Source organism: Capsicum annuum, chromosome 10 (assembly GCF_002878395.1).
Source record: "Capsicum annuum cultivar UCD-10X-F1 chromosome 10, UCD10Xv1.1, whole genome shotgun sequence".
Taxonomy (NCBI): domain Eukaryota; kingdom Viridiplantae; phylum Streptophyta; class Magnoliopsida; order Solanales; family Solanaceae; genus Capsicum; species Capsicum annuum.
In genome coordinates this window covers 60,853,561-60,861,634 of record NC_061120.1, presented here as the reverse complement: position 1 = coordinate 60,861,634, position 8,074 = coordinate 60,853,561, and positions in this window count along the sequence as shown.

The following is an 8,074-nucleotide window of genomic DNA, read 5'->3' as shown; positions in this document are numbered from 1 at the left end:
CTTCAACTTTATCATTTTAATCATGTTTAAATGCGGATATAAAGAGGCATTTGGGGATTTTGTCTCGAAAGGCCTAAAAATTATATTTTTTTGATTTAAACCCCAACTTCAACCCATTTTCACTTAGGATTTTTTATATGAGTTCCTTTAATTATGGAAAATATATTTTAAAACTAAACTTCTAATTTTATCCTTATTTTAAAAACTCATTTCAGGGGTTCATTTTGACCTCGACTCAAAGTTAGGCAACATGGGTATCATTGGATTTATTTTGATGCATACATTTTACATTTGAATATATTAGTTGGTTTTGGGTCCGACCGTGGGGGAAAAGCTCCATGTTGAAGGCTTTTTTACCGACTTTCGACTTTTGAGGTAGGTTATAGCTTAACTTTCTTCAGAACTAGTTGGGTAGTTAATAATAATGTAAAAGCATTCTATAGGTATGGGATTATATCATGAAAAATGTGTTTAGGTGATTTATGTGCCCATGTGGGGGCCTCTATGGATAGTATTTGCTGATTTTTGGATATTATTTGTTTATGTGTGACCATGTAGGGTCTTATATGATGTTGTTAGCCTTGTATTGACATGTGATTGTTTTGTTACACTCTTTTTAGTAAGAAAAAATGTAGATTTTGGGATTTATGTGGTATGAATGCCCTTTTCTTACATGTTTCACTTAATGATTTTTCTGGATTAATTTGGATCAGAGATGGTTTCTTTGAGTGGATTTTTGGATGACATAGCTGGTATATTGGTTTAATATTGGATATTCTTGTTTTTTTGGTTGTGATCATTACATCCGTATATCATATTCATTCAAGAAACATTGGAAGCACTATAGAAATATTGGAAAAACTGGCTTTGCTGACACTATACTAATGTATATGCCAGAGAGGAGATATGGATATTGGTATTGGATATTAGTTGTACACGGGTTGACGAACCCCTCATGGGTTTTACATTGGGAAGCTTTAGCTTCGTAGGTTTATATAGAGGTTGTGTGACGGCCTTGTATATCAGATTATCACCATCATAATCATCATCTTTATTGCATATCATATATTATGCTTGTGCTATGATTGTATATCTGTCTTTGACTTGATATCTATCCATTTGGTCTATCTTCTATTCTTGTATTTGAGGTACATGTATATTTTTTCTTCTTTTCACTATGTGTATTGTTATATATGTTTCTATTAGAATTGTTAGTGAAGACGGTGTGGTTTACTATTTGGGATATTTTTTTATTGTTGGTAATATACCCATGGCTTGTGTTTATATGCTTTTTTTCTACTTTACTCAGTTAGCCTATGATACCTATTGAGTACAAGTGGATCGTACTGTACAAGTGGATCGTACTCATCCCTACTGCGCCCTTTTAGTAGAGATCCTAGTACGAGTGCGCCGTACAGATAGTTGATTCAAGAGATACATGGAACCCATTTGAGGTAGAAGTTGATCTATGCATCCCGTGTTGACTTCTACTTTTTTCTTATATAGATTATGACTTACTTATGTTCAAGTTAGAGTTTTGCTCTTGTTGGATATCTTATGTATTTTTTACCACAAGTTGTTCTAGTTAGTTCTTGCACTATGACACCAGGTTTTGGGATTTGGTTTGGTATTTGTGATTATATTTTTGCTATTATCATGTTTTTGCTGCTTGGCTTTGCTCTAGAATCCTTATCTTGGTTTTTGGTATTAATTTCCCTTGTATATCAGTTTGGGTGATAGTCTTACTTGTTAAGGCTTACCGCAACAAGTGCCATCATGACCCTTAGTTCTTGGGTCTTGAGATACGTGTATAAATTGTACATAGATTATATGATAGTTGCATTAATAGTGGTCCTAGTTGATTTTATCTGGTTATCCTTGTTGACTCTTTTGGCTAAACATAATGTTGTACTTTCTAACAAGGTTAAGTATTCTGAACTTGAAATATAGTTGCATGATAAGGTTTATGGTTGTTTTATTGTACTATATTTTAATTATGCATCCATATTTCTTATTTGGGTTGGCCGATGACCCCATCGACACTAATTTTTTCTTGTGTGCTAATACTATACATGCTCTTATTTTTGTTAAGTGCAAAGTACTTTCTAGTCACTGTTTTGAGACCTCAGTTGTGACTTGGATCATTTCAGAACTCAAGAGCAATTTGTATCTTTCTAGATACAATGGGTTCTTCTATAATTTTTTTGGTCCCTTTGTTACCGATATAGAAATAACTTTAGTTTTTAGGGTTGCCCCCTCTTTTGACATCTACTAGAGTTTTGATTTGATGACTTTCTCTTATTAGGAAATGTTTTTTTTTTTTTTGCAGATATTTTATTATTACCTTTGTTATAGTATTGGATGTTGATTTATTTCAATGGAATTGGTTTTAGTTTCCTACTTTTTTTGGCTAGCTGTAGATTGGATTATGATATTAGTTATTTCTCCCATTGGGGGTTTAGTATAGGAGCCACTCACGATAGGTTTAGATCACGATAGATGAGTTTTTTCATCCTCACATTCAATTTCTTTTAAGATATATGAAATCATCATTCAAATATAGGGTTGATCACCAAATTACTAAAGTTGATTTATTTATATGTTTTAGTTGATTTCTACAAACATGGCTTGCGCACGATCTTATAAATTCTACACGCTCTTTTTATGCATCAAAACTCATGCTTCAAATATTTTATATACAAAATTATGATATCAATATTGAAAAGATATGCTTTCAGTTACATGGTTCCATGCTCATGATTCATGACATAAAATTGAACGCCGGCTCACTATAGTACAATTTACGAACATGTTAAGCACAGACTCAAACCTGTGATTCAATTATAATACAGAGCTCAAGCATAATTTTTGAAGAATTATTTAGGTTCAGACAACCCTATTCCAATAACTATGTGTAACCAAAGGTTTTGCCCAAAAGGCATGATTATAGGATCCTCATGTACATGGTTCTAACTTTGGACAATTAGAACAACTCTTCTAGTTTTGGTAAGACTCTAGGCATCCTGAAATTGCATGGAAATTATCAGTTAAGAAACTCCCTAAATGCATGAATTCATGAAAACTACTATTTATATACTCATAAACTGCTTTTGTGTAGAGATATCTCTTATGATTTTATAGCTCATGTTTTTAGTTGTATTAAGCTACTCTCTATATGTTTCCATGCTTAGTTATTTAATGTATATTTATGTGTATTTACTTGTAAACCAATATATTCCATTGTATTGACTGTGTTTTGCACTATATTTTTTTAATATAATGTAGATTCAGGTACTCGAGCTTAAGGTTCACTTCTAGACGTGTGGTAGCACCTGACATCCAGCTGATTGGTGAGATCTCCCATCATTTATAAGGATTATATATTCTTTAGTTCTTAATTACTTTAGTTTTATACTCTTGATTCAATAAAGGTTATGGGTTCTTATTTCGGTTATCTTTTACATTAGTAGTAGAAGCTTCACTAAACAAACAATACTTATTAGTTAACATTCTTTCATTCCTTCTAGTTATGCCTTACTAATGGATTATTATTTTTAGTTTTAGCAGACTATGAATGTTTAGTACTCCATAGATATGCTATGCCAAGAGTCCCATTAGACCACTAATGAGCTACTAGATATGGATTATGGATAAGGTTTAGACTTTTTCCATGACATGCCCATTTAGTATGGGACTTAGTAAACCTATTAACAAAGTGATCATCTTCTTTTACTTGTCTTTCCATCTGATCCTCAAAGAACTTAATGCTAAATTTTTTATGACCATTGTCTGTCTTCATTTCTTGACCTTCAAAATTAGTGAGGACTTTGTATTACATGAACTCTTGTTCCTAATTTTAACCCCATATCATCTATGGAGGTAGTGAAACTGGTATGTCATAGAAAGGAATATATTCTCTAAGATTGAAATGATATTGGCCAAACAAGTTGATTCCACTGCTTTGTTTGTGTGGCTATAGAGGATTTCTTGAATATACCTCTTTTTCCTTTTGGAAAATGCATCATAATTTTATGTATTAGTTTACCATTTCTCTCATCTTTCTTCTAATACTTCACTTTGATAGTTTATGCTCATATCCTAAGTGGCATTTATGATCAGATATTAAAATCTTAGGTTTGATGAGGGACTTTGGCATTTGGGTCACCAAATTATTAAACTCTTAACCCACAGAGGAATGATCATAGGAAAATATATATTGCATTAAAGAATGGAAACTTAAAGACCACACTGCGACATTGTTACCTTAAGCTATATTTTTTATCATTGTTGCCTTTCTAACGCACCTTTTTTATAGGTTTAGTAGGTTCTCTGGGATTCTCATACCACTCACTATTACAAAGAGAAATATAGGTCGTGATCTAATCATAGGGCTGCTAAGCTCCTCATGATGCCCGTCGAAATGGTCGGCGGTCTAACTTTTAATTTAAAACTCAAGGAAGCCTTTTGCCCCAAACCTTCATTAAGGAAAGAGATTAAAACTTCTTAATATTAAAAGCATTACCTTAGATGCAAAATTGGATAAGGATATTATCCCTTTGGAGGAATCAATGGACAATAAAAAAGACTTCCTTGGACTGTTGCAACTTAGCACATACGTAAGTGTATGTGGTTTCCCAAGTAGTAAAATGACCTTTAAATGACAAGTATCGATCCCGTATGGACTTGTGCTTAGAAATAATCTAATTCTAGTAATACTATGAAGGTTAAACAAGTGCAAATGTAACCAATAGTGTTTGAGAGTTGGAAATTAAAAGTAACCATAAACAATGTGATAATATAAAGTGTTGAAGACAATAATGAGGGGAAAACCTAGGGTTAAGGCACTAAGAAAATCTTACTCGGTTATATAATTTTGTTGTTTTAGTTAATCATCTTGGTTGTTGGTTAATGAGGTTGATAACATGACTATGGTCTTCCAAACCGCTAATCAAATATTTAGCTTAGCCCCGCAACTACATCATTAAGCGGGGATGTGAGTACTAAATAAAATTTATTTATATTAGATCCCATATATGATCTAAATATGGCAATTTGGGTATATTCCTATCTTTAACACAAATCATAACTTCAGCCCCTTGAATGATTAAGATCCTACTCTATACATACCGTGTTCTAATCTATTTTTCCTCCTTCCGAGCTTATAATAGAAACATATGTTTATTCTAAGGGACGCGAATATGAAGAATAGTAAATAAATGAATATATTAATAACCAATAATGATAAATAACATAAACCAACTCAAATTAAATAACATAAACCAACTCAAATATAAGCACAAGTAATTGAGTACTTGGCCTAAAACCTAGATTAGTGTGTTTAGCCGCTCATGGTCTTACAACGAATTACAATTAAAAAATTCATGTATAAAAACCAAAATTAGACCAAAGGAAATATTAATAACCATAAATTAATCCTGTTAAACTTTATTTCATTCCCAAAAAATCACCAAAGGAGTGTACAACTAGTCCTAAGTGTCCTATTTATAATATAACAAAAGCTATCCGTTTTCGTGCCTTAGGCGTGCCACACTTGTGTTGCTATGAATTTAGGGAGTGGAATGCTATTAAAACAGATGAAAACTATTTTGGACACATTTATTATGTTTTAATGGGGTGTCATACCCTTATCTCAGAGTTCCAAGGGCGTGATATGCCCATGTGCTCAGAAATATCTGATTTCATCACCGGTTGCTCCTTCCTTTTGCCTTTGCATTTCTCACTTCTTTGGTGCGTTTCCACATAAATTTCAGATTTTTTAGTTTAAAAATATATCTTAAAATCATACATGGTCTCCTGTAACATCAAAAAACAAGAATTAATCATATAACATAACAGAGTTCAAACAAGTAGACTAGAACCAAGCATAGCTCAAGCTAGCGCAACTAGTTTCGTTGTCTAAACTTTATTTGATATTTTGACTCTTAGATTTTTTCAATTAAAGCTTAAACATATTAAAATTTTTATTTCACACATATTTAATCAATTATACCCTTCATAATGCATTACATATACTAGAATCCATCAATGTAAACTAGAACAACACATGGCTCAAGGTAGTAACACTAATTTTCCCGTCTAAACTCTAAGTGAAAATTTATTCTAAATTTATTTGAAACACACCTTAAATAGTATAATCAAGTATTTTAACACATATATGCTAAATTATATGAATATAACCACATTAGTCACACTAGAAGTCCTCAAAACAAGGCCAATCAAGCGTAGATTATGACACTTAGGTATATAAATCCATCGAAGTTCATCACCCCACACTTAAATATTTATTAGTCCTTGAAATACTCTTCACATTAAGAAGCATATAAAGTATACTCCAACACTACTTGTACAAGTAAGACACTCTAGCACTACAATGACTACACAAATAGCAAGTTCTCCTCTAAGCATGCCATTATTATAATTGAACTCATGAATACCAATTCAAAACAACCTAAACTCAAGAATTGGATATATTAAGTTGGAAAACTTATGCATATTAATCAGTTAAAGAGATCATACAAGTTAGCTAACTATCATCAACATGCACCCTCACCACAAGAGAGTTATTCATAGTCTCCCATAGAGATCCAATATATTATAAGAATGGGCTTAAGAATCTAATTTTTCTCACTCTCCCAAAGAATTCACATGTTACATAAGATGAACCATAGGCTTTCCATTAGTGTAGTACTCCACTAATATCAGAATATTAAGGCACAAGATCAAATAGGATATTAAGGGTTATTTAGGCTCAGGGATGGGTAGGAACAATTTTGGCCAGTAATAGTGACTATATTCTCTAAGCTCCTCAATAAATCACATTATACATTCTACTCCTCTCTAATCAACCAAGATTTCACCACCTCTACTTTTACATATTTCCTTTGTCTTTCCCCATCTCTTTAATCTAGTTGACATATTGATGTTCTATAGAAATGTAACACTTTTGACACTTAAAACAAGAAAAATATGTAGGTTTTTGCCGTTGTTTGTTAGATATGTTGCATTTTGGGTATCTTTTAAAGAAAATCATGTTTTGAAAGCTAAGTTTGTGAAAAGGGCATTTTTGGCTACTTATTGGAGGAACTATGGATATTCAAGACACTTTTAAGCTTATTCATGATCAAAGCATGTTTGGGACTTGAAGAATAGCTAAAAAGATGACTCCCAACACTTGATATTCACAAACATATTTGTTTCCCAGATTAGATTTTGATCTTGGGATTCTCTTGTATTGACTTTAGTTGATTACTTCAGTTATGGTTATGGGTTTTCTACTTCTTATTATTGTGATTTAATATATGCTTTCAATTATAAATGTTTTTGAGTAGTTCATAAGCATGAGCAGCTAAATACCCATGACTTAGGTTGTCGAAACCTTTGTAGATTGATAAAGTAGGGGAAATGCTATTGTTGTTCTGAAATCGATACCCACGTATGTATTGCTTTATATTTAATTTAATAATTTTATTAATGGGTGCACACATTAGGATCCCACCTAGATTATTTCTACTTACTCCAAAAGAGGAGTAGCGACTAGAAAAAAGATAAAGACAATAGTAATTTAGAGTTTAGCTATCAATTCATGCTGCTAGATTTTGTCTACGTAAGATGGTTAGATTTTGTCTAATAACTAGAGACTAAAAAGGTAATAGTTATCTGGAATCAAGATAAGAGTTAGTAAAGAAACGTCCTGAGACTCAAAAGATAAAGGGTAAAATCCTTCTGCTCGTTCAAAAAACTGCAGAAGGTACATAACTTATTGATTCTGCATGGAAGGTATTAGGTTTGTTCAACAAAGTGTTATAAGCCTACGGAGTTGACAAGGCAGAGGGAACACAATCCTAGTGTTTACTTATGACTAATTACAACCTAAGTTGATATTCACAACTAGTTTGACATGATACTCAGAACCCCCATTTACTTTTCTAGATCTGACCGTTGATTACAATAACCAAGAGCTATAAATCCATGATTCCCTTTGAATTCAACCCCAACCTTTATTAGGTTACCATATTTTTTAGTGACCATATCATCTTATGAGAGGAGGTGTAGC